Source organism: Carcharodon carcharias, chromosome 18 (genome assembly GCF_017639515.1).
Source record: "Carcharodon carcharias isolate sCarCar2 chromosome 18, sCarCar2.pri, whole genome shotgun sequence".
Lineage (NCBI taxonomy): Eukaryota > Metazoa > Chordata > Chondrichthyes > Lamniformes > Lamnidae > Carcharodon > Carcharodon carcharias.
In genome coordinates, this window is record NC_054484.1 from 5844816 (window position 1) to 5851848 (window position 7033).

The 7033-nt window shown below is 40.6% G+C and overlaps 1 non-coding gene across 1 annotated transcript; it reads right to left on the bottom strand.

Annotated features, from left to right (window-relative positions):
* Positions 1-3552: 3552 nt before the first annotated feature.
* On the bottom strand, positions 3553-3692 carry LOC121291000. The gene has a single exon (XR_005945930.1). It is a non-coding gene; the product is annotated as a U4 spliceosomal RNA (small nuclear RNA).
* Between the last annotated feature and the right edge of the window lie 3341 nt (positions 3693-7033).

Below are 7033 nucleotides of genomic sequence, written 5' to 3' on the forward strand. Positions count from 1 at the left end.
CAATACAGTGACTAACCACGGCTCCTCATCACCCACGGCCTCTATCACCTAGAAGGACAAAGGCTTGCTTCAATCCAATTGATGCTGTTGAAGGAGCCTTGATGCATCTCGCAAATGGTACACCTGCTACTGTGTGTTGGTGGTGGAGGGAGTGAATGTTTGTGGATGGGGGGCAATTGAGCAATGGTAATGCCATTGAATGTCAAAAGGAGATGCCCAGCGCTTGCGTCACATGAACGTTACTTGCCATTATCAGCTCAAGCCTGAATATGGCCCTGGTCTTGCTGCACATGAACACGCACTCCTTCAGTATCTGAGGAGTTGCAAACAGTGTACAAACAACCCCACTTCTGCCCTTATGATACAGGGAAGGTCATTGGTGAGACAGCTGAGGCTGAGGAATTCCTGCAGCGAGACAGAGATGATTGACTTCCAATAACCATGACCATCGTCCTTTGTGCTATGCATGACTCCAATGAGTGGACATTTTCCCCTGGTTCCCATTGACCCCAGTTTTGCTAGGGTTCCTAATGCCACACTTAGTGAAATGCTGCCTTGATGTCAAGGGCAGTCATTCTCACCTCACCTCTGGAGTTCAGCTCTTTTGTTAGTGTTTGGACAGGTTGTAATGAGGTCAGGAGCTGAATGGCCCTGGCGGAACCCAAATTGAACACCAGTGAGCTTACTATTGCTGAGTAAGCACTGCTTGATAACACTGTCACCATCACTTTACTGAGAGGGCACTAATGGGGCGGTAATTGGCCAGGTTGGATTTGTCCTGTTTTGTGTACAGGACATACCAATGCAATTTTCCACATAGCCGGGTAGTTTTTTAAAAATTCATTCACAGGATGTGGGCATCCAGCATTTATTGCCCATCCCTCCCTCATTGCCCTTGTTCAGGGAGCATTTTAAGAGTCAACCACATGTAGGCCTGACCAGGTAAGGACAACAGCATTAATGAACCAGATTTTTTTTTTACAACAAATCGACAATGGTTTCACAGTTACCATTAGACTTTTAATTCCAGATTTTTATCAAATTCAAATTCCACCATCTGCCATGGCGGGATTCAAACCCAGGTCCCCAGAGCATTACCTTGGGAATTACTACTCCAGCAATAATACCATTATGCCATCACCTCGTTTTTTGAAAATTAAATTTAAAGAATTTTAAAATGTTAAAAAAACATGCCCCCTCATGTGACTCATGTGACTCTGTCACATGAGCAGGGACGTGTTATTAATGAAATGTTAAAATTTTTATTTCATTTTTAATTGCTATTGGTAACCATAAGGTTGGACGGGCAGCGAAAAGTTTCATTTAATTGGTACTTCAATGGCCTTAATGGGCCTTTTAATTGTCGGCGGGTGCACTGCCTACTCCCACATGTGCCCGCAGACTGAAATATCGCGCGAGTGCGTGATGATGTCAGGACGCTTGCCCAACGTCATGGCACATCATGTTACACTCGTTTGAGTCAGGCGCATGCCGTCCGACTAGCAAAAAATTCTGGCCTTGGTATCCTGGTTCCAGACAAAACATGAGGTAAGAGTCACCATGATGAACCCAAAGCCACAGTTAGGCTTAATCCCTTGGCTGAACATAAGCCTAAAATACTTGAAACATTTCCCTTAAACTAGAGTTCAGTTGCTGCATACAATGAAATGGTGCTAATGTCCTTTACTGCCTTGCAGCTCCTGAACCTGTATTTATTTTTATTATCCACAGGTCATGCCAACCCAGTTCTGGGATTCAGTCCAAATAAAGAGTGAAATCAGCCATGAATAGAGAGTATCCCTTCCACCTTACTGTAGAGATATTGAAGTTTATATTATATGTTTCAAGTGGGTGTTTTGGGACAATGTAGTGAGTACATTCCACTTACTGTGTGACATTATAGCAGTTTATTCCACATTTTTCCTGGTCACATTACAAATACTAGTTTGCTACAGTGTGTTTCACTAAGACCATAAAATCACCCAACTCCATCCTGGCCTCTGTTCATGCCTTTTTTTTACCTCTGAACTTGACTATTCCAATGTACTCTTGGCTGGTCTCCTACCTTCCACCCTCTACACTGCAGCTCATTCAAAATTCTGCTGCCGTATCCTAACTTACACCAAGATTCACCCATCACCCATTATGCTCGTTGACCTGCCTTAGCTCCTGTTAAGTAATGTCTCAATTTGAAAATCCTCCTCTTCATTTTCAAATCTATCTATGGCCTCACCTTTCCTTCACCTTTTCTGTAACCTCCTCTAGCCCTACAGCCTGTGTGATCTGTAACCTCCTTCAGCCCCACGTGATCTGTAACTTCCTCCTGCCCTACGCGATCTTGCCTCTTGACCATTCCCAATTTCTTTCACCCCACCATTGATGATTATACCTTCAAAGGGAGGAATGGTGTAGTGGTATTGCCGCCAGACTAGTAATCCGGGGACCCAGAGTTATGCTCTAGGGACCAGGGTTTGAATCCCACCACAGCAAATGGTGAAATTTGAATTCAATAAAAATCTTGAATTAAAAGCCTGATGATAACCATGAAACCTGGTTCACTTCTGCCATCCTTACCTAGTCTGGCCTACATGTGACTCCAAACCCACAGCAATGTGGTTGACTTTGGCCCTTTGAAAAAGGGCAATTAGTGATAGGTAATAAATGCTCACAGCCAGTGTGCCCACATCCCATGAACAATTTTTTGAACAAAGCTGCCAGGGTCCAAAGCTTTGCAATTCTCTCCCTAAACCTCACTTCTCAGCCTCTCTGCCTCTCTCTCTCCCTTCTGGACACTCCTTAAAACCTCTCTCTCTTTGACCAACTTATTGGTCACCTGTCCTAATATCTCTAAATATGGTTCAGTGTCAAATTTAGTTTGCTAATACTCCATGTAAGTGCCGGAAGACACTTTTACCACATTTACACCCTAAACCTAAACATAAAACAGGGCTAGAAGAGACTCCTGCAGAGTCTAAATACCACATAGAATTTCCAGTATAAAAGTGTCATTTGGTCTATGTAAATTCACCATTAAAACTAAAAGTAACTTTTTCATTTATAAGTGATCTCGATCTAAAAGGTACTAAGTAATGGAAGTGAAAAAGTATAAAATTTGACAGTTTTAGTATGTTAGTATGTACACATTATTGGTGTAATTGTTTAATGCATGTCATACATACATTGGCTCTTGTATATGGAGCAAACCTAAAAGAATACAATATATATGCAATAAAAAAATTAATGAGGTTAATTGACAGCTCTCCATAAAACATATTTTTGCAAACATTGCAATGCCCTTGCATTCCTCCTATTACCTCTGATTTCACCAAACAATCCTCATTATTATTATGAGCCATTACTAGAAATCACTGCTTCTCACTTCTTCATGCTGGCCGGTCATGACATTGATTAAATTTTCTGGTTAGTGGTGAATTAGGGGCACTTGCTGCTGATCTGAAGAAAACTGTCCACAAAGGTCCAGCATTGTGGTGGGAATTTCCCCTTTCCCCAGGGCAGTTTAAACCTGCTGCCAAATTGGGGAAGTCTTTTTTTTCCCTCGGAGACTGTCAAAAATTGCCATTGCCGACTATATTTCAAGTCGTCAAAGCGGGGTATTGGGAAAAGTTTTCAAGAAGCAACAATCGCGCCTGGGTTAAACCTCATCGACTATGATATTGCCACTGCACAAAGCAGCAGTGATGTCAGCAAGTAAGCATGAAATCAGTCAAATTTGAAGTATTCTCATATGGCAAACAAGGAAGTTAAAAAGCACTGAAAATCCTTCACTTGTAATTTAAATTTTCAATGTGAAGATGGATGCTATCTGTTTTAATAGTTTTTAGGAAATATGGTGGTATTATGTGCATGCTTGTGTGCGTCCATGGGTAATTAAACTGGGGGAAGGTTAGTAAAGACAGGTTGTCTGTGGGAACTGAGAGATGAGAGGGAAAGTGGTAGATGCATGCATTTGTAATGGGAGGCTCTGGTGAAGTTGGAATTATATATAAGTAAGTTGGGTTTTAAAATTTGCATTAGGTGATAGGAAAGGACATGACTTTTAAGCTGCTAAGTTTTACTGAGATTTTAAGGGACTTTTACAACTTACAAAGGTTTCATAGGTAAACAAGGGAAGGTTGTTAAATTTTATTTGACCTGAAAGTGGAGGCAATAGATGAAAGATTTTGGAAAATTTGAGTTCAAAGATTTGCTTAAGACAATGGAGTCTAGGATGAAATGGGAAAAAAAAGATAAAAATTTAAGGAGAGAGGTTAGTTGTGTTGTGTTGGCTGTGTGGGGAGATGTCCTGAGACCAGTTCTGTGCTGAGAAAAGTTGTGAATTTGAAGCAGCTGCCCAGTTTCAAGCCAGAAAAGTCTTTGTTTTCAGAAAACAGTCAGTTTCTGAACTTCCTTCAGATTCCCACAGCAGAGTGGAAGAGAGCGAGAAGTCATGTGATATATTTTAATAAAGTAGTAGCAGTTTTTGCCTTGGGTAATATCACTGGATATTTATGGTTAAAAATATTTAAAAGAGCTGTTGCCAAGTAGCTTACTTGTGTGTTTTGACCAAGTGGGTTTTTTGGGGGAATGTTTTGTAAGACAGTTTCAACTATGTAATTTTACTCTTGTGAAGTTTTAAAATTTTTTTAAAAAGTATTTTAATTTTTAGATCCTAAAAGTGTTACTGTGATTCTATGCTTCTGGGATCAGTAGCTTTCTCCTCTTTTTCAAAATACAAAACAAAAAAAGTTATGATCAGTAAGACAAGTTTCCCTCTGGGATTTGGCATGCTCAGCTGTAGCTGTAACAGGTGTTAAATAATGTTATGCCTGTATTAAAGGTAAAAACTAAAATTTAGATAAAGATTAAAAAAAAGAAAATGTGGAATTTTTAATCAATATGACATTCTACAAAAAATAAAATGAGCTTTACCAGGGCCTGTGAGAGTATTCAGCAATAATTACACCTCATTCGACAAGGTGCAACATTTTCCAGGGTTTTTTATACGTAGATTAACAGCAGTCTGTAGGAACCTCTACAGCGCAATCTTATGAAGGAGCATAGGCTCACTAACAGCAATTTTGGGATTTCATCATTATTTTGTGCATGTCCAAACTCAGCATCATGAGGCTGGTAGCAAAAGAGCCGTTGTTATCTGGCGCCACTGAGTGCACTGAAAATGTCAGTATGTTCCTGTCTTATGTTCCTTTCTCAACTCCTAGTTCACCCTCATCCTGAGATCTGTTACGATGAGCAAGCTGTTGACATTGAGACTATGGACCTCTTGCTTCCCACCCCATTCCCCTTCTCTCATACCAATAGCAAGCACTGAATAACAGAAGCCGTCACTTAATCTGACACTGATAAGCAAGGGGGTGAAAGGTTATTGGGGGTAGGCAGGAATATGAAGCTAAAGTTACATTTAGATCAGTCATGATCTTATTGAATGATGGAGCAGGCTCGATGGGCCAAGTGACCTAATTCGTAAGCTTGTAAAGCCTCTGTCACTGTCAAAGGAGCATAGGAGAAGTTCTCCAACTTGGCAGAGGGCATCGCGCAGAACTTGTACTCTCCACAGTCTATGTTCCATGTTCCTGTCAAGCTGCAAACCCAAAGGCACTGCCATGACACCCACATGCCTGTTGCAGCCTCTCTGTGGAAAGGTCACCTACTTCTCTGCGCTCCCTGTGAGGATGCAATAAATCCAAGAACTCACCGCAACAATTGCCAAAACACACATCGGGCAGCTTGCTTTTCAAAATCAATTTCACTGCAAGTTGGTGCAGGGCCCATCTTGCAGTTTAGCGCTTGATCTTTATAAAGAATACATTTGTTCAATGGACCCGCCAGTCCAAACTACAAAGTCCAGTGAATCATCAGGGTAATTTGACATCAGGATAACACTAAAATAGTTGCTTATGGCACTTGCACAGGTGTCCCTGCAAGAGCTGGTAGTGGCTGGCGGTGCAGTGCATCCCAACAAAAAGACTCTAGGCTTCTCTATGTAAACCGCATTCACACCCAGAATATTTAACAAACCCCACTTTACAAAACAACAAAACGTGATAGAATAGCGCACTGAGGTGATCTTCAACTAGACAAAATTAACCCTCTGAGCTTCAATAAAGGCTGCAATTTTGATAACTTTTCTTCCCATCCTTACAGATATAAATAATGGTAGGTTAAAGCTGACCAATTCATTGAAAATTATTGTTATAAATACTATGCACGCAATGCAAAAAAGCATTTTCCCTTATCTTGCAGCTTAAAATGTGTCACTATATGAAATATTGTCCAAAAATGTAGGGAATGAGAAAACGCAGACAAATCAAGTTGAGGGATTAATTTTAACCAGTAATTTGACAAACTAGTTTTTTTAAAAAAGCTTTAGTCAGTATCCAGAAGCAAAAATAAGAATCAGAACCATTTTCTGCATGTCTGACCACTGAATACTCACAAAATGGCAGCACACATCAAAAAAAGCCCAACTTCTATTGCAATTTTCATACCAAGTCACGTGGCGAAATGTGACCTTTTGTACAGAATTGAAAGTTATTTCAGATAGGTTTCCAATACTATAATGAATAGAGGAAAAGACTGCAGTACACCAATCCTTACAATTTTAAAAAGTCTGATCTTTTACATTTTAAAAATATAATAAAAAGAAAGCTTTCTCAGCAAGTGTTCCATTTACCTCTGAGTTGGAGAATGATCCACTGGATAGCTGAAATAGAACCAGTATGAATCACTGGGGATTTAATGTCAGCCAAAACTATTTTATGTTTTCATCATTAGCTGGATGATAAAGCCTCTTTTGTTCCTGGAGATTATTTTTCCTGCTGAATCTACCCCCTGCCCACCACACCCCGGGCTACAGTTTCACAGGACCAGGGGGTGACCTCTATCACTTACCCAAGTTGCCATTCAGCATGCCAATATACCCCATGTTAGCAGAATTTTCAACATGAGTGACATCACAACTGAGTGCCATTCTGTCCTCTGCTGACATCCAGACATTCATTCCCAGCAGGCTCTG